This window comes from Ursus maritimus, unplaced genomic scaffold, assembly GCF_017311325.1.
Source record: "Ursus maritimus isolate PB19 unplaced genomic scaffold, ASM1731132v1 scaffold_26, whole genome shotgun sequence".
Lineage (NCBI taxonomy): Eukaryota > Metazoa > Chordata > Mammalia > Carnivora > Ursidae > Ursus > Ursus maritimus.
In genome coordinates, this window is record NW_024425119.1 from 35,163,675 (window position 1) to 35,184,136 (window position 20,462).

Below are 20,462 nucleotides of genomic sequence, written 5' to 3' on the forward strand. Positions count from 1 at the left end.
TTAAAACCCTTCAGAGTGTAGAGGATAGGGTATATTCCTCAATTTCATAAAAACCATCTATGAAAAGCCTACAGCGAATATCATTCTCAATGGGAAAAGATGAAAGTCTTTCTCTTTAAGATCAGAAACACGACAAGGATGCCCACTCTCGCCATTATTATTCAACGTAGTACTAGAAGTCCTTGCAACAGCAATCAGACAACAAAAAGGGATAAAAGATATCCAAATCGGCAAAGAAGAAGTCAAACTGTCTCTCTTCGCAGATGACATTATACTCTATATAAAAAACCCAAGAGACTCCACCCCCAAACTACTAGAAGTTATAGAGCAATTCAGTAATGTGGCGGGATACAAAATCAGTGCTCAGAAATCAGTTGCATTTCTATACATGAACAATGAGACTGAAGAAAGAGAAATTAGGGAATCCATTCCATTTACAATAGCACCAAAAATCATACGTTATCTCGGAATTAACCAGAGTTGTAAAGGATCTATATTCTAGAAACTATAGATCACTGTTGAAAGACATTGAAGAAGACCAAAAAAGATGGAAAAATATTCCATGCTCATGGATCGGAAGAATAAACATAGTTAAAATGTCTATGCTACCCAGAGCAGTCTACACTTTCAGTGCCATCCTGATGAAAATACCAATGACATTTTTCGAAGAACTGGAACAAACAGCCCTTAAATTTGTGTGGAACCAGAAAAGGCCCCTAATTGCCAAGGAATTGTTGAAAAGGAAAAACAAAGCTGGGGGCATCACGTTGCCGGATTTCAAGCTATACTACAAAGGTGTGATCACAAATACAGCATGGTACTGGCACAAAAACGGACACACAGACCAATGGAGCAGAATAGAGAACCCAGAAATGGACCCTCGGCTCTTTGGGCAACTAATCTTTGACAAAGCAGGAAAAACATCCCGTGGAAAAAAGACAGTCTCTTCAATAAATGGTGCTGGGAAAATTGGACGGATATATGCAAAAGAATGAAACTTGACCACTGTCTCACACTGTACACAAAGATAAACTCCAAATGGATGAAAGACCTTGATGTGAGACAGGAATCCATCAAAATCTGAGAGGAGAACATAGGCTGCTACCTCTTTGATATCGGCCACAGCAACTTTTTTCATGGCACATCTCCAAAGGCAAGAGAAACAAAAGACAAAATGAACTTGTGGGACTTCATCAAGATAAAAAGCTTCTGTACAGCCAAGGAAACAATCAAAAAAACTAAGAGGCAACCCACGGAATGGGAGAAGATATTTGCAAATGACACTATAGATAAAAGATTAGTATTCAAGACGTAGTGAAGAGAAGGGAGGGCCATATGCACCCCAATGTTCATAGCAGCATTGTCCACAATAGCTAAATCGTGGAAGGAACCGAGATGCCCTTCAACAGATGACTGGATTAAGAAGTTGTGATCCATATATACAGTGGAATATTACTCAGCTATCAGAAAGAACGAATTCTCAACATTTGCAGCAACATGGATGGCACTGGAGGAGATAATGCTAAGTGAAATAAGTCAAGCAGAGAAAGACAAATATCATATGATTTCTCTCATCTATGGAACATAAGAACTAGGATGATCGGTAGGGAAAGAAAGGGATAAAGAAAGGGGGGTAATCAGAAGGGGGAATGAAACATGAGAGACTATGGACTACATAAGGCTCAGGCGCTAGGGCCTCAGAGGGGAGAGGTGGGGAATGGGATAGGAGGTGATGGGTAGTAAGGAGGGCACGTATTGCATGGTGCACTGGGTGGTATACGCAACTAATGAATCATTGAACTTTATATTGGAAACCGGGGATGTACTGTATGGTGACCAACATAATATAATAAAAAATCATTAAAAAAAAAAGATTAGTATTCAAGATCTACAAAGAACTCAAACTCAATACACGGGAAACAAATAATCAAATCAAAAAATGGGGAGAAGATATGGACAAACACTTTTCCAATGAAGACATACAAATGGCTAACAGACACATGAAAAAATGTTAAAAATCATTAGCCATTAGGGAAATTCAAATCAAAACCGCATTGAGATACCACCTTACCGTTAGAGTGGCAAAATTGACAAGGCAGGAAACACAAATGTTGGAAGGATGTGGAGAAAGGGAGTCCCTCTTACACTGCTGGTGGGAATGCAAGTTGGTACAGCCACTTTGGAAAACAGTGGTGGTCCCTTAAAAGCTAAAAATTGAGCTACCCATGATCCAACCATTGACTACTGGGTATTTACTCAAGGATACAGATGTAGTGAAGAGAAGGGCTATATGCACCCCAGTGTTCATAACAGCATTGTCCACAATAACTAAATTGTGGAAGGAGCCGGGACCCTTCACCTGATGAGCCAGTTAAGAAGATGTGGTCAGGAGCGCCTGGGTGGCACAGCGGTTAAGCGTCTGCCTTCGGCTCAGGGCGTGATCCGGTGTTATGGGATTGAGCCCCCCGTCAGGCTCCTCCGCTATGAGCCTGCTTCTTCCTCTCCCCTCCCCTGCTTGTGTTCCCTCTCTCGCTGGCTCTCTCTATCTCTGTCGAATAAATAAATAAAATCTTAAAAAAAAAAAAAAAAAAGAAGATGTGTCCATATACACAATGGAATATTCTCGCCATCCAAAACGATTTCACAACATTTGCAAACATGGACAGGACTGGAGGAGATTATGCTAAATGAAAGTCAAGCGAAGAGAAAGACAATGATCATATGGTTTCAGTCAGCATGGAACATAAGAAATAGGAAGATCAGTAGGAGAAGGAAGGGAAGAATGAAGGGGGTAATCAGAAGGGGGAATGAACCATGAGAGACGTGGACTCTGGGAAACAAACTGGGGGCTTCAGAGGGGAGGGGGATGGGGGGTTGGAGATAGGCTGGTGATGGGTATTAAGGAAATGTATTGCATGGTGCACTGGGTATTATAACTAATATCATGGAACATTACATCAACTAGGGATGACTGTATGGTGACTAATATAAAAAATTATTAAAAAACATAAAAATAAATGAAGAGAAGATGGTTCTGCTACAGAAATTACCTTTCAGAGATAATAACTTTTTATCTTCAAGCAATAATAAATATACTTTTCATCTATAAATAGGAAGGTAAATTTTTTATTTTGGGAGAGGCAACAAATGTCAGGAAAACTGGATGTTTGGATCAGCCGTGGTTTCCCGAGGAATATGATAGTGGAAGTCAGATTAGCAGAGGGGTCAGGTTAGTGTTAATGTGAATAGAAGGCCACTAGGCACATGGTTGAATGTTCAGTCACGTCGGGTTCTGGTGTCTCCATCTCCACAAAAGGGACATGTCAGCTAGGCAGACTCATCTTATGCAGTCGACTCAACAGGTGCCCTCTTTAACAGCAGCAGGAGAAGATGGGTCCAAGCAAGAACCCACTGTCTTGTTTTCTAGCCTTTTCCTTCTAATTAAACACATTGAAAAACACCTTGGATCAAGTATAGTTAAATCCAGTAGTCTTGTAGTTAACGATTTTAAGGCTTTTTGGCTAGACAAAAATGTGTTTTTATTGCCCAAATTTCTCATGAGGTACCTTAAACCCCTATTTTAAAAATTGCCTCTTTGGATCATGTTTCTACAAATTAAGGTATCCAGGAAGATCAGTGATAGTCTTTTTAAATCAAAAGTGAACCTATTATAACTTAGTTTTTCTATGTTACCATAATTATTTTATCTACTTCCTTACATATGTTTGACAAGTTTTTGAGATGGCATCTTAATATTTTCCCTTGGCTCACACTGGGATAGTCTCCATTTTCTTTTAAAAATCGTTTGCCTCTTTTCTTCAAGAAAAATCACACCCCAAGTTGCTCAGTCACAGTCTGTCTAGGGACAACCTGAGAATAAAATTTCTTACTTTCACTTCTTTGTTAATATTGTCAGAAAAGAGAGTATTTATGTGTTCTACATATATAATATATTGCTTAAGAGCTCAGTCATCAAGGACTTGAGCTATAAATTTCCTGGAAAAAGTCCTTTGACCCCATTTCCCCTTGTTAAGTTTCTTTAATCTGCATCTTCACAAACAGATTAACAAATAGTATTAATTTTTACTACAAAGTTGAAGATAACCATGTGCTTGAGAAGAGCTACATAGTAAATCACCACAAAATTTAGTGGCTTAAAGCCAACTCCTATGTAGTAGTTTGAAGAGGTGTAGAGAAGCCCTTTTATGCTCATGTATTTGTATTTGGGTCAGCAGCTTAGGCTGGCTTGGCGGTATTCTTTAGGCTGTTTTATGGGGCCATAGTCTGACATGCCTGGGATGGCCTTACTCAATCTCTGTTGGTTCCTGCTGTCAGCTGGACCACAGGTACCCAACAGGCTCGTACGGTTTGTTGACATGGTGGCAGTGTTCCAAAAGTCACAAGAGGAGTTCCCAGCATCAGGAAGGCAACCCAATGCACAAGCCTTTTTTAAGCCAGTGCTTTTGTCTCATTTATTTAAATCCCATTGGGCAAAGCATGTCACATGGTGGTGAGGAGCATGACCTGACCCGGCCCTAGATGCAGAGCACGTATGATAAATTAAGAGTCTTTAGTATGGCCGTATGTCATATCCGTGTCTATGTTTACTTTAATTTTTTTATGTATTTAATTTTGTTTTGGTCAACATACTATGAGCACAGACTCTAAATAAGAGGAAAAAGTGGTGTGGACAGAAAGAATTGCATATATTGAGAAGCTCTTGGTGCCAAGAACTTCACAAATTCATCTCATTTAACTTTGTGAACTTGGAGTGAAAAGACTGAGCTGCAGGAGGGTAAACAACTTGTCCAAGGTCACAGTTAGGAGGTCACACTCCAGGCTAATAACTATCTCAAAAGCATTTAAAAAAAAAAAAAAAAGAATGGTGTAGATAATATCGGTAATGGTACATACATATTAAGGATAGGCACTGTATTTATTTTTATGTGTTGGGTCACAATGCATAAATAAGATTCTTGTAATGGTTTTTTTTTTTTTAAAGCCTGCAGTCACTCCATTACCCATATTTTCCCACAAGCTTATGAAATCAGAATGCTCATAACCAGAGGGTATTGAAACATACCCTATTTTCCTGCTTCTGATTTATCGAAGGTGTACCTTGACTACTGTATTACATTGACATAGTGTTTTAATCAGGTGCTGAGCACCTGACCTTTTCCACCGCAGTTAATCTCTTTTTATCAGCATCTACTAACATTTCTTTGGGACTTAAAGAAAATCATGACCTTAGGAAATATTTGATATTCTGGGGTGGAAGAGATTAGAACATAAATTTCCCTTATTGATAGACCCTTTTAGAAACTAATAAAAGAGCAAAAGAGGCACTGGAACAGTTTGGATGCAATGCCATGGTTTGAGCGGAAGCATTTGTTACTCAGATTTTGTGTCTGAAAGAGGTAAGAAGCACTCTGGTCAATCTATTACTATTTCTTTGTTGTTCTCATTTTTCTTCAATCATGCAAAAATAGAATGTTCATTTTAAAATCAGCCCACAGGGCGCCTGGGTAACCACAGCGGTTAAGCGTCTGCCTTGGCTCAGGGTGTGATCCTGGCGTTATGGGATCGGAGCCCCACATCAGCTCTTCAGCTATGAGCCGCTTTCCTCTCACTCCCCCTGCTTGTGTTCCCTCTCTCGCTGGCTGTCTCTATCTCTGTCAAATAAATAAATAAAATCTTAAAAAAAAAAAAAAATAAAATAAAATCAGCCCACATACTGAAATGTGTTCTTTTAATTGCAAAGTGGAACCTTTCCATGAAATGGTGGAGGAAGACTTTTAAGGAAGAATCAACAAAGTAGAGAGCATTTCCAATCGAAGTTTCTTTGAGCTGAAATAAATTCCTACCGAGCGACTTTATGTGAAGCTTCCTCCCTTTGAATTTTTTTTCATACTTACAAGATGAATAAAGATGCAAATTAATAAACTGGGGAATCATTTGATAGAAAACAATAGGAGGAAACGTCCATAAATTCCTGCAAATCTCGGCATGCAAAGAATCTACACAGTAACTTGAAATTCTCAAGAGGTGCTTTATAGATTGATTAGAGAAATTTTAAGCGGTCATCTTCTGTGCTCACCAAGTAAAGTGTGAGCTGAAAAGTTATAAAGTCATTTTTGCAAGGAAAACAGCAGGATTCTGCCAGAGCCCAAATGCTGGTAAAATGCAAGGAACATTGAAAGTGATGAGGTCAAAGCTATATATTTATATGAAAATAATTTTTGGATGAAGAAAAGGTGATAGGATTTTTCTCAAATATGGCATATTCAAAGACACCAAAAGGCAAATTGACCAAGTTATTTGTCATGATATATTTATGATAATTGCCCTAACTTAAGAAATGATAAGACCATTAACTTTTTAGATGTTAACCATGACAGTTTGTTATTTTTAAAAGTGCTCATGGGGGCGCTAGATGTGATCGGTTAAGACTCTTGGTTTTGACTCAGGTCATGATCTGGATTCTGTCAGCCTCTGCCCTCGACAGGATCGGCTTAAGGTTCTTTCTCCTGTTGCCTCCACCCATTCTCAAATAAATAAATCTTAAAAAAAAAAAAAAGGAAAAGTGCTTGTGAAATGTAATTGTGGTGTTTATTTTTACTGATTTTATTTTCAAATACTGTTTCGTATATGGAGTATTATTTTGGAAGGAAAGTTGTCAGCAAGCACAGCAGTCTATAATTAGCTCAGATACATTAAAAAAAAATCAAGATATTAGTAAACAAATGATAGAAAGCGAGCGAAGTAATTAAAATAAGGTAATTTCCAAAACAAATCAAGATGAACTGAGTGTGAAGTCCCAGCAAGCTTCCTACTTTGGCTCACTGGGGCCACACTGACTGCTGACCTAAGAGGCCCATGCTGGAAGATACACCCCATCAGTGAGAGATCCAGAGCGGACACTTCAAACTCAAAGTTCTGTACTTTCAGTTCAATAGCATTTTGTCAACAAACGTTATAATTCCATTACACCTGAATCCTGAGTCACTGTTCCACTTCTTGTTTTAAGTTGTCATTTTGGGGTCCACAAATTTTATTGGAAAAGTAGAAGCCTTTGAATAAATATTTATTTTAGTGGGATCTGAGATGTAAGACACCAAGAAAAATGACATTTGATTAAAATGGAGAAATGACTATAAAATTATTCTTTTTCACTTCATATATATAATATATATTGACATATTATATATATAATTGTTTAAATGTTATTTTGTTTATATGTTCATTGCTAATGTTAAAGTTAGATGTTAAAAGTAACATCGGTTCATTATAGAAAATTTTGAATTATAAAACTTACAAAGAAGAAATAAAAATAATTTATAATAGATGTAATTATGATTAACTTTTTGGTATAAATATGCTGAAGATTATTTTCTTTTTATTTTGCCTTTTTTAAATAATAGTGTAGCTGGAGAACTAGAAGTAACTATTATTTTCCTTTGGCACTTAGAAGATATTATTCTGGTATCCTATTGTATCTATTGCTACTGATGTCTTCATAATTTTATAATTTTATTCTTTTCTAACAACGATGTTTTCCCCATTACTGTTTTTAAGATCTCATTGTGTTTGAAGTTCCACATTTCACTACAGTATGCCTACATGTGGTTTCTTTTCATTTATCTTGCTTAGGATTTAGAGGATTCCCACATTCTAAAATTAACATCTTTTGTGAATTTTGGAAAATTCTCAACCATTATTTCTTTAGAAATTGCCTTTTCCTTAGTTCCATAATATCATTTCTGGAATTTCAGTAAGACATAAATTTTACAATTAATCTCATTCCCTTTCCTCTTAATTTCTCATTCTACATCTTTTTATCTGTGCCATATCACATATTATCCACAGATGTTTCCCATCACTAATTCTTTCTCAAAATTCTGAAGCTGTTTAACCTATTGGTTGGATTTTAACTTTTCAGATTGTATTTGTTCATTTCTTTAAGTTTTGTTTTATTTCATTTTATTTGTCAGATCAGCCTTTTCGTCCTTCTATACTGTTTGTGAGCTTAATTATGTTCCCCCTAAATTCTTGTGTTTAAGTCTTAACTCCAGTACCTCAGAATGTGACAGTACGTGGGGGACTGAACTTTATTTTTTTTTTTATTTATATATTTTAAGATTTTATTTATTTTTGTGAGGGAGAGAGAGAGAGAGGCGTGCACGCACCTGCGTGACCAGAGGAGCAAAGGGGCAGAGGGGCAGAGGAAGAAGCAGACTCTCTGCTGAGCAGGAAGCCTGATGGACTTGATCCCAGGACCCTGGGATCATGACCTGAGCAGAGGCAGATGCTTAACCACTCGAGCCACCCAGGCACCCGGACCGGGCTTTTAAAAGAGATAATTAAGGTAGAATGAGGTCATATGGCGTGGTGCTAATCCAGTACTGACTAGTGCCTTTATAGGAAGAGGACATTAGGACCGAATTAGACCACAGGGAGTTGACTATGTGAATTCAGCCTAGAAGATGGCCACCTGCCATCAAGGAGAGGGACTTAGAAGAAACCAAACCTTGGACTTGAGCCTCCAGAACTACTAAAGAAGAAATGTGGTTTAAGCCACCCATTCTGTGGTATTTGTTATGGCAGCCCTAAGAACTAATGTACATACTAGGATATTTTGGTTTGGTGTGGTTTCTGTTTATTTTTATATCTCTTTTTATTAATTAGAACATATTTTGATCTACCTTCTGGTTCTTCTTTTCCACTGTCTTGTGTGGCCCACACATTTTATTGTGAACTGATCTCTCAGTGAGACTTTTTCAGTTAGTGTCTCTTTTCCCCTATAAAGGTTCTTTTTTATCTTTAGATTCTGAATAGAAGATTTAAAAAAGGATTTTAATAAGTGCCTGTTATTTGATATTTTCCTGGAAGACTCGGTGGCTAAATTCCTCTTTCTCTCTCTTTTAAAATCTTTATTGTGGTAAGACCATTTGTATGAAATCTAATCCATAATTTTTTTAAGTGTACAATCCATTCATTATTGGCTGCAGATACCATCTTGCACAGCAGATTTCTAGAGTTTATTCATCTTGGTTGTGAAACTTGATGCTCATGTGTTAGCCATTCCCACGCCTGGCCACCACCATTCCACTCTTTTTGATTCTATGAACTTGGCTATTTAAAGACCTCATGTAAGTGAATTATCGGTATTTGTCTTTCTGTGCCTGATTTTGTTTTTGCTTACCATAATCCTTAAGGTTCATCTGAATTGTTACATATTGCAGAATTTCCTTCTTTTTAAAGGGCTGAATAATGTTTTCATTGCATGTATATACCACACTCCTTTATTTCTTCTATCCATTGATGAGCATTGAGTGTTTCCACATCGCAAGTGATTTGTAGAATAGTGCGCAATGCACATCAAGTGCTAATATCTCTTCAAGATGCTGATTTCAGTTCTTAGTGGATAAATTACCAGAAGTGGGATTGCTGGATCATATGATAGTTTTTATTTTTAATATTTTTGAGGAACCTCCGTACTTTTCCATCGTGGCTGCACCATTTTGCATTCCACCAACTTAATGTGCAAAGTGTTCCAATTTTATTTTATTTTTATATTTTATTTTTACTATCCTGACACCTGACAGATGATCTCTATTGTGGTTTTGATTTTCATTTCCTTGATAATTAGTGATGTTGAGCATTTCTTCATTATATCTGTTGGCCATTATATATCTTTTGGAGAAATATCTGTTCAGAATCCCTTTACCCATTTTTAAAGCTGAGTTATTAGGTGCTTTACTATTGAGTTGTAAGAGTTCATCATATTTTTGGAGATTAACTCTTTATCAGATATATGGCTTGCAAATATTTTCTCCCACTCCATAGTCTGCATTTTCACTCTGCTGATTATTTCCTGTGCTTTTTTGTGCAGCACTTTTTAGTTTGATGTAGTCCCATTTGTTTATTTTGTTTTTGTTGCCTGCACTTCTGCTGTCATTTTCATGAAATCATTGCCAAGACCAATGTAATGATAATTTACAGTTTCAGGTATACTGTTTAAATTTAATCCGTCTAAGTTGATTTTTGTGTGTGGTGTAAGATAAGAGGTCCAGATTTCATTCTTTTGTATGTGTGGACATCCCTAGCACCATTTGTTAAGGAAGATATTACCTTTCCTCATTGTGTAATCATAGTACCCTTGTCAAAGATCTGTGACTATGGGGCACCTGGGTGGCACAGTGGTTGAGCTTCTGCCTTCGGCTCGGGCGTGATCCCTGCTAGCAGTTGATGAGGTCAGCATAGGCTCCTTCGCTTGAGCCTGCTTCTTCCTCCACTCCCTGCTTGTGTTCCTCTTCTGTCTGGCTGTCTCTATCTCTGTCAAATAAATAACAAAAATCTTTAAAAAAAAAAAAGATTCTATTTGACTATATATAAGCATGGTTATTTGGACTCTCTTAATCTCTATTACATTGGTCTATGTTATGAATATTTACACCAGTACTATACTGTTTTTATTTATTTTTAAAAAGATTTTATTTATGTATTTGAGAGAGAGAGCACAAGCAAGGACTGTTTTAATTACTATAGCTTTTAAATCAGGAAGTTTGATGCCTCTAGCTTTACTTTTTGAAATCAGGAAGTTTGATGCCTCTGCTTTACTTTTTTCTCTTAAGATGGATTTGGCTATTTATGGGTCTTTTTGTGGTTTCTTATGAATTTTAGAAATTTTTTCTATTTTTCATACAAAATGCAAATGGCATTTTGCATAAGGGTTGCATTAAATCTGTGATTATTTTATGGGTGTGGACATTTTAATAGTATTAAGTCTTCCAATTCATAAACAGAGGGAATATCTGTCCATTTGTTTGTATCTTGTTTAATTTCTTTCATCAGTATTTTTGTGGTTTTCAGTATATAACTCTTTATCTAACTTCTAAGTTTATTTGTAAATTTATTCTTCTTGATGATCATAAATGAGATTGTTTTCCTAATTTATTTCTCAGATAAAGTCCATTGTTAGTGTATAACAATGCAACTGATTTTGATGTTGATTTCTTGTATCCTGCTGCTTTATTGAATTCATTTATTCTGACAGTTATTTTAATGAGTCTTCTGGTTTTCTACATACAAGATTATGTTATCTGTAAATGAACAGTTTTACTTCTTTACAATTTAGATGCATTTTATTTTCTTTTTTCTTACATATTACTCTGTCTAGTACTTCCAGTACTAGGTGAAATAGAAGTGGTGGCGTGAGGCATTTTTGCCTTTCTTCGAATGTTAAAGGAAAAGCTTTTGAGTAAGATATTATTTAGTGCTCATATATGACCTTTGTTGTATTTGAGTAAACTCTTATTCCTAGTTTGTTCAGAGTTATTACCATGAAAAGAGTGTTGAGTTTTATCAAATACTCTTTTTATTTTGCATCTATTGAGATAACCGTGTATTTTTTTTTTTATCTCTTATTATATTAATGTGGTGTATCACATTCTTGGCTGGCAGGTTTTTGTTTCCTTAAGCTTGAATATGAATATAGTAGCCACTACCTTCTATTCTGCAGGGTTTCTATTGAAAAAATTCACTGACTAGTGTTACAGTGGTTCCCTTTGATATGTGACAATACTTTTCTTTTGCTGCTTTCAAAATTATCTCTTTTGTGTTTGACTTTGATGATTTGATTATAATATATCTTGTTGTGAATTTGTTTAGTTTATCTTTTTTGGGTTCCAGGCTAGGCTTCCTTGGATCTGTATGTCTCTTTCCTTCTCTAGACTTGGGATGTTTCTCAGTCATCATTACTGAAGAAACTTTCGTCCTCTCTTTCTTCACTTTCTGAAGGACTCTGCCAATGTGTAAAAACAGTCCCTTGTGATACCCCTATATGTCCCTTAAGCTTTTTCATTCTTTTTTCCATTTCTTTTCTTCCTTATAGTTATTTCTAATAGCGTATCTTTGAGTTGCTAATTCTTTCTTCTACGTCTAGTTTGATTTGAATTTTTCTGGTGAATGTTTGCAGTCCTTTAGTGATTGTATTCTCAGCTCCATGATTTCTGCTGGGACTTAAAAACCAATTCATCTCTTTTGTTGAGATTTTCACTTTGTTAATGTTTTTATTATCTTGACCTCCAGTGATTATTACAATTATTTTGAATTCTCTACTGTCAGGTAAATCATATAACTCTTCTTTAATGTCAGTTTCTGGAGATGTATCTTGTTCTTTGTAACATCTTTGCCTGATTCCTCATTCTTCTTGATGTCTTCTTTGTTGGTGTCTGACACTAGACAAAGTAGGTACCCTCCAGTCTTCAGAGCAGCCTTGTGACAGAAGAAGATCCTCACCAGTCAGCCTGGCAAGAGATTCTGGGGCCTCTGTCCTTGACCTGTCAGAACTGTGAAAACTGATAAGACAGACACTAATTCTTTAGGCATCCCTGGAGAAGTTGGAGTACTGGACACATGGATCAACTCTTTTCCTTCTCCAAGGTGATTGGGAAGAGCTGGAATTTTTTCATCTACTACTTGTGATGAGCAAAGCGAGGATCTATGGTTTCTTATTAGCAAAATTGTCACCTTCATTCTCACCGTGAGGCTACTAGGCTGTGTCGACCTAGTCAGAACTCCAGATTGGCAAGGCAGGCAGATATTTTGTGTAGTCCTAGAAAGTTGGGGTCATTGGGCATAGCGTGATCAGCTCTTCACTCCCAGGGAACTGAGGTAGGACCATCCACCTATTCTGTGCTAGCAGCAGACTGATCTAGGTGTCACCAGCCCAAATCAACATCTCCGTTTCCCCTGGGTGCTGGTTTGTAAGCTGGACAGTCAAACTCCACTCAAGACAGAAACACTACTTCTCGGGGAAACCTCTGCTGACATGACCTAATCTCTTCTCCACCCTGAGGAAAATTAGGGTGTTAGAGAGTCTCTTCCTGATCATATGGACAGGGATTCTGGTGAGAGGGTTCCAATTTCTCCCTACTAGCTTCAGATATCTGATTTCTCATTCTCCTCCGGGCAGAATCCTTCAGTTCATTTCTGGATTTCTCACAAAGAGATTTTTTCTGTGGTGTTGCTGAATTGGTATTTTATTGGGGGAAGGAGGGTTTCAAGGGCTTCCACCTGCCATTTACTAGGTGTTCCTCCTGTTTTCTACTTGGTTTGTGTCTTGAGAGTCTTGTATGCCCTAGATGAGTTTCAAAAGAAAAATAATCCAATGGATAAAATTGAATCTCATTTTAATTTGTGTTATTTTATGTACCAATGAATTAGAACTTTTATATGCATATGAGCGATATGCATTTCTTCTGTTAATAGAGGATTGGGCGAAATGGGTTCATATTCATCTCCTGGAATAAAAATGCCAGCTGCATTTATCAAGCCTACATTCTGATTTCTATGATGATTCAGGGTTATCTATTTCTGAGCTCTGTTATATCTGCAAGTTATGTCTTTCTTGGCCTCCACTCCAGAAAGTGTAAAATTAATATTCCATTTCTATATTTGGCAGGAAAACACATGAGTGCTTGAATGATGGAGTGGAATCTTTGTTTTCAACTCTATTTAATACCTCAGTTAATCTTAGAAAACCACCATTTTTAGTTTGTCAGGATATTGTTAGCATATACTAATTTTAATGAGTAAAATAATATACTCCTTTTTATTGCAAACTGCTTTTGGAATCTTGGGCAAGCCTCAGGAAAGACATTAAGTCTATGGAAATCCATAGAGGCACTGAAGCATGGATAGAAAAGTTTCATAAATATCTTCTGCTATAAAGAGTAAAATAAAGATGCTTTGTGTGATAGGAGGGCTTCCCAGAAAGGCTGCAGGAGATTCACCTGTAGATTTAAAAAATGTATGAGATGCTTAGGAGACTGCAAGAGAGTTTAGACATATATTTGTGGCATTTAACCTGTTTTAGAACTCCTTCATCCGTATGATAGAAGATTGTGATTTACAAAGTTGCTTAGCTTATATAAATGCATATATATAAACATAAATTTTCAAATTTTAATGACTAAAATTTGGCAATGTGAAATAATTTATTATTACATTAACACATTGTAGTGTTTCATTTGTTGTGTTTTTTGTTAGAAACTAGTTGTAAATTGCTTCAAATTTGAAAGACGCATTTTTAGACTTGAGGAAATAGATAGATTATATAGCTACATTAGAAAGTTCTAGAAAAATTGCACAAATATTTAACAGTGGTTACCCATGGAATTGCACAAAAGGATAGGTTAATTGAGGTTGCAGTGCGATAACTGGTATTTTTCAAGCTATTACAAGCGTGTATTTTAGTGTTTGTTAAATATAACACATAAATGAAAACAAACTGCTTTTGTGATTACAAGCACCTTTTTTTTTTTTTTTCCAAATGGGATTTCTAGCTTGGAGATGGAAATAGATGTTACATTAGGACCCAACTCCAGTTATTAGTGACTATGTGAGGGCAGTGTTTTTAAATAGGGATTCAAAAGACCTCTCTTATGCTCATTAAGTGGGAATATCATTTTCCAAAAGTGTTGTTTATACAAGAGCAAGGGTGGATGGGGCGGGGGGATGGAAGGCACCAGGGGTGTTTATTGACCTACTGCAGGTTAATAATAGAAAGCACAGCTACGTCCACTTTGTTATATTCTGGACTCATAAAATGCTTTAAAAAATAGATTTACAGATGGGCACAACCTTATTCCCTACAGCCTCTTTTCATGTTTCTGGGACAGGTTTTAGAACTTTACTCTTGGGCATATATTTATATTATTCATTGTTTTGAGTCTTTGCTCTTGTGCGAGACCTTACTGGAATGGGAATTAGGCCAACCAGCAGTTTTGCACTTATGCCTTCCTGATAACTCACTTTATATTTGAAATTTGTTTTGGTTTCACAGATGTGAGACCTAGAATCTCTCTACTGCTACATTTTCTTTAACTGCAATGTCAGTCTACATTCTCATGATTTATTCTACCCAGGGCTGGTTTCTCCTTTTTCAACAACTGGTTGATATCTGTGAAAGTAGCTTAACATTTAAGGTATCAGAGATTGTAGCTCTGATTTATAAGATTCCAGTCACATAGATGACCTCTTTTAATTTGAAAATATTTATTTTTCTGGACAATTCTCCTCTCTGTTAGGGAAGTTCTGTACTCACCTTCGCCAAGCCTCCTAGAATGGCAAAGCTCTTTTTAGTGAATTCAGCTCCATAGAACCTGTCCCTTTATTCCCCAAATTATTATTCATATTTATTATTATTTCAGTTTCTGCCTAAGATTTCAAACAACAATATGGAATATTTTACCCCTCATTTAAAGCTAGATCTAAAAGTCTCTCTTATCTTCATGATCAGTGGCATTTTCTGATTCTAAAAATAGATTTTAAATTTCTGTGTTATTTCTCTACATACTTAAATGCAATGCATTTGAATCAGACAATGACTATATTACATACTTGTTCTCAGATAGTATTTCAGGTTATATCTCCAAAATGAGGAACACACTGCCCTTCACTAAGATTTAAACTGGTACCTAAATGAGAGCCAATAGCTTCCTAATATGGATGCTGATCTGCCTTAGGAAATGTTAATTGTAAGAAAATTGATTTAAAAAATTCTTAAAGGCGTGTTGGCTAAAGAAAGGGAGAGAAGGTTAGCACTCCCTTGGACAAGGATGGAAGAGGCCCCCGGCCTGACCACGCTACGTGTTAGGCATTGCCACCTCTCGCCGTGGCATCTAACCAAGCGTTTTCGGAAACCGGGGATGTACTGATGGTGACTAACATAATATAATAAAAATCATTAAAAAATTTTAAAGGCCGTCTTGGAGTGGAGGGTGTTACAGCAGTGGATCATCACCCTCAGTCTAGACCCACTAGCATTCCTGACAGCTAGCTTGTTGCCTGCTTTAAGCCACATGAGAAATGTGTGGACCAACAGGTATTGAGGGTCAAGTGAATCCTGACATCTTTTTTCTTGCTGTTTCAGAAATTAGACTTTAAACCATTTTACATTATCCAAAAATGACTTCAAGGTAACTCCCATTTCTTTTAAAATGCTATCATGAGATATTCATTATCCTCTGGGATGCTTGAAGATGAATTTTAGCCCTACTGGCTTTTAATCTAAAAGAGGGAACATTTAGAAAATGATCCTGTATTTAAATGTTTTTATACCTCACACTCTAAAAGTTTTTTATAGTTTATGATACCACAGTCCATTCCTCTGAAGTGTACACATTAACAGGATTTGCATGCATCTTCAATTCATTAAAATTTAGTATTTAATCCTTGGATCTTTGATCCAAGGATCTCAAAACATCTTTGCCTGTCTCTATTAGTTCATTATTTTTCAGTATTTCCTTGTGAGGTGTTGTTAAGTATTATTCCATATTTTACAAAATGAGTTACAAATGAAGCTGAGAGAGGCTTAAAGGGACTTGCTTCAAGTCCCAAGAGCAAGTTAACTGCAGAAAAGCAATCAAAGCGATAGCTCCGCTACCAGAGATTTCAACCTTTCCTCAGAATATATCCCTAATTCCACTCTAAAAATGCTACATTGTCCATGAAAATTAGCATATTGTACGTCCCTAGTGCTTTCAGAAATTAAAATGGACCTAAGAGAATTTAATGAAATATCTCTTTTTTTTCTATTACACTTCGATTGAGTTTCTAGGGAAATAATGTGTGGTCGAAGTGTCCTTACTGCTCCTGACTAGGTGCTTTCTTTGTCCAGTCAAATAGGAATGTTGAAAGAGGGGATCAAATAGTAGCCAAAGGAGAATATGGTGATTGTTAAGTGTGGTTGAGATTAGTGGTGATTTCCTTACTGAGGGGAGACTTTTGCAAGCTCAGAGATTTTTCTATTAACTAGCAAGGTTGTTCATCCTTCAGAGTCACTGAATCATCAAAGTCATAGGATGTTAGTGTCATTAGGGACCTTAGGATTTTCTAGAGCTTCCCACAAAATTTTGAATTTGCTTTGCAGTATGCTTTTGAAGTCATCGCATGTCTCTGCTTGAGCACTTCGAGGTGGAAAGTTATATCTGTAAGAATCTTTATTCCACTGGTGAATAATTATAATAACAAAATCCACAAGTATTATTGAGCCCTACATTTATACTTAATATGCTTTTCAAAAATATAAAAAATGAAAGAAATATAAGATAATGTCTTGGCCTTGAGAACCTTGGCCAAATTAATTTCTACTTCCTGTTTCCCTCATCTTTATAAGAAGGAATTGACTTTTTTATAGAGGATTGCATGAGTCAAATATAAAACATTCAGGAAGAGAGTCATGCTTATATAGTAAGTGCTTCCAGTGAATGTCCATTCTTATGTGTCTATGGACAAGATGAGAGAAGAGAAAAAGAGTAAGGACAGGGGAGAGAGAGTACTGACCCATTCCCTTCTTATTTTGTTCTTCATCCCATTGCCTTAGATCAGCCCATCATCATTTTGCATTTGAATTACTGCTGTAGCCTCCAACATGGTGCTCCTGTTTCCAGTCTTAGCCCTTGCAATCCATTTTTTCCACATTGAAGCAAAAGAGAACTTAATAAAAGGCAAGCCTGAGCAAGTTAATCACCATCTTAAAATTTATTGCTCTTCAAGTACTTCAGCATGAACCAGTTTATGGACTGACAACACCCTTGGATCCAGCCTGACTGCTTCTCCAGGCTTATTTATAGTCTACCCGCTCCTTGACTTACATTGCAAATTCTGAAATGTAGACAAATGTACCAGCTCCCCATGGTCTCTCAGTGCCTGCAGATCTCCAGGTCTGGCCTGAGCTCCCATCCCACTTTCCATCATCTGACCCTGTTTCACTTCCATTCTTCAGCCTTTGTTCTGATCATCTCTGTCACACGTCAGTTTATATTACCTCCTCCAAGAAGTCACTTTTGGATCCCTACGAGGTGCTCTCAATACTTTTATTCCTACCTTCTCTACCTGCTTACCACATTCACATAATAACACTTGACCCTCTCCCATCTCTAAATGCAAGAGCTATGAGATGGGGACTTTAGTCTTGTCACTGCTTTTCCTAGAGATCTAATTACTTTTTTTTTTTTAAATGATTTTTTATTATATTATGTTTGTCACCATACAGTACATCCCGGCTTTCCAATATAGAGTTCAACTGATTCATTGTTGCGATGCTTCACCAGTGATGTTGTACAATCGTGCCCTCTTACTACCATCGCGGTCTATCCCATTCACACCCCCCCTCCCTCTGAGGCCCTCAGTTTGTTCTCATAGTCCATGCAGTCTCTCATGTTTCATTCCCCCTTCTGATTACCCCCTTTCTTTGTCCCTTTCTTTCCCTACCGATCATCTAGTTCTTATGTTCCATAGATGAGAGAAATCATATGATATTTGTCTTTCTCTTGCTTGACTTTTTGGCTACTTAGCATTATCTCCTCCAGTGCCGTCCATGTTGCAGCAAATGTTGAGAATTTGTTCTTTCTGATAGCTGAGGTAAATATTCCATTGCTATATATGGACCACAACTTCTTTTTTTTTTTTTTTTTTATGGACCACAACTTTAATCCAGTCATCTGTTGAAGGGCATCTCACAGGGTTCTTTCACGATGTTAGCTATTGTGGACATTGCTGCTATGAACATTGGGGTGCATAGTGGCCCTTCTCTTTCACTACGCCTGTATCTTTGGGATAAACACCCAGTAGTGCAATGGCTGGATCACTTAGGGTCCAGCTCAATTTTTAACTTTTTAAGGGACCTCACACTGTTTTCCAGAGTGGATTGACCAACTTGCATTCCCACCAACAATGTAGGAGGGATCCCTTTCTCCACATCCTCTCAACAATTGTTGTCTCTTTGCCCTTGAATCTATTTTTGCCATTGTAACTGGCGAGTGGTGAATCTCAGTGTGGTTTTGATTTGAATTTCCTGATGGCTTAATGATTTTGAACATTTTTTCATGTGTCTGTTAGCCATTTTGTATGTCTTCATTGGAAAGTGTCTGTTCACTTATCTTCTGCCCGATTTTTTGAGTTTGTTTATTTGTTTCCGTGTATGAGTTTCCTAAGAGTCTAATTCTACACATGATAGGTAATAAATGTATGTGTTGAAGAATAACAACAGACAACAATGTGGGAATAACAATGTTCAATAATTGCTTCAGACAAGAGATTATTAATAAAAGTGACAAAAGGAGAGAGCCATCACTTCGTGCAGGCAGAGAAAGAATCAGAGATGGTGGATTTCAGCTAGACCAGAGTCTTTTCGATCTTCCTGAGATAAAGGTGGTGTTCAGATAAAACTCTAGGGCATCTGATCAACGTCCAGCTGTGCGCCTTTTGCCAGAATGTAATTCCAAGTCAGCACTTCCTTTCTGTAAGATGTTTGTACATCTGTAAAACGGATATTGTCACTTTGTACTATATACCTCAGCTAATTGAACTAATCTTCAACTCTTTCAAGGGGGTAGATTAAGCAGATGTAAGCTGCTTCGTGCAGCCCCATGACTGGGAACACATATATTCTTGGCATATGCACTAGACCTACTGTACTTTTATGGTTCAGGATTAAGTGGAAGCCTGAGAAGATTGAAGGTTTGAATGGTCTGAGGAGAAAATGGAAGGAAATGAAAAAGGGTAATCACTATGTTATATAGTCTTGGGAACAGTTATAGAATTCTGTAATGAAATTCTTTTTAAAATGTCCTTAGTTAGGAGGACTTGGGCGCATCGTTAAACGTCTGACTCTGGTTTCAGCTCAGGACGGATCTCCCAGGGTTGCGAGATCGAAGGTTCTGCTTGACAGGCTCCAGAGGACTCAGTGCAGAGTCTACTTGGGATTCTCTCTCTCCCTGCCCCTCCTGCTATGTATACTTGTGTGTCAACGCCTCTCAAATAAATAAATAAATAATTAATAAGTAAATAGAAATAAATCTTTAAAAAAATAAATAGAATGCCTCTAGTTAAGATCTTTTTTCTTTAAAACTCTAGTTTTATCACTGGAATATTGGTTTTATTGTGAGAATTTTTCACTGACGTAATGAAGATGTCAGATGTGGAATATTTAGATATTCTTAATCCTGCTTATACTTGGGACCACCTGACTCTACTGGGTGGCTCTGTGGCAATATCTTTCTATAGGCTAAGATCTTGAAATTTAAAAAATGCAAAATTTTGTAATCTTATGTATCTTTCTTGAGGAGAGTGACCATTGCAGTCTCAAGAATCCTACGTGGTTTAACAAAGGTCAAGAACCATTGGTATTTTGTACTTTCTTCAATCAGAGTCAGTTAATAGCTATAACTCGAAATAGAAGTATGCAATAATTTATTGTGACAGACCCTCAAAATGTTTAGTTACGTAGAATGTCATGATTCAACAAGGCTTGATATATCTTCATCTTCTTATATTCCTATTCCTCATTATAACAGGAAAGCTGACTAGGTCAGTTTCAACTTAGCATTTAGTGATGTTGCAATAAATTATTCCTATAGAGTAGCTTTTGTATCATTAATCATTGGTGGTTTGGA

General features: G+C 36.9%; 1 protein-coding gene and 1 non-coding gene across 7 annotated transcripts in view; both read left to right on the top strand.

Moving 5' to 3' along the window:
• The window catches only part of TMEM117 (transmembrane protein 117), a 501,176-nt gene that overhangs the window by 131,332 nt on the left and 349,382 nt on the right, over window positions 1–20,462 (top strand). The window lies entirely within an intron of this gene.
• Window positions 15,576–15,702, top strand: LOC121105484. Its single transcript, XR_005838010.1, has one exon. It is a non-coding gene; the product is annotated as a U6atac minor spliceosomal RNA (small nuclear RNA).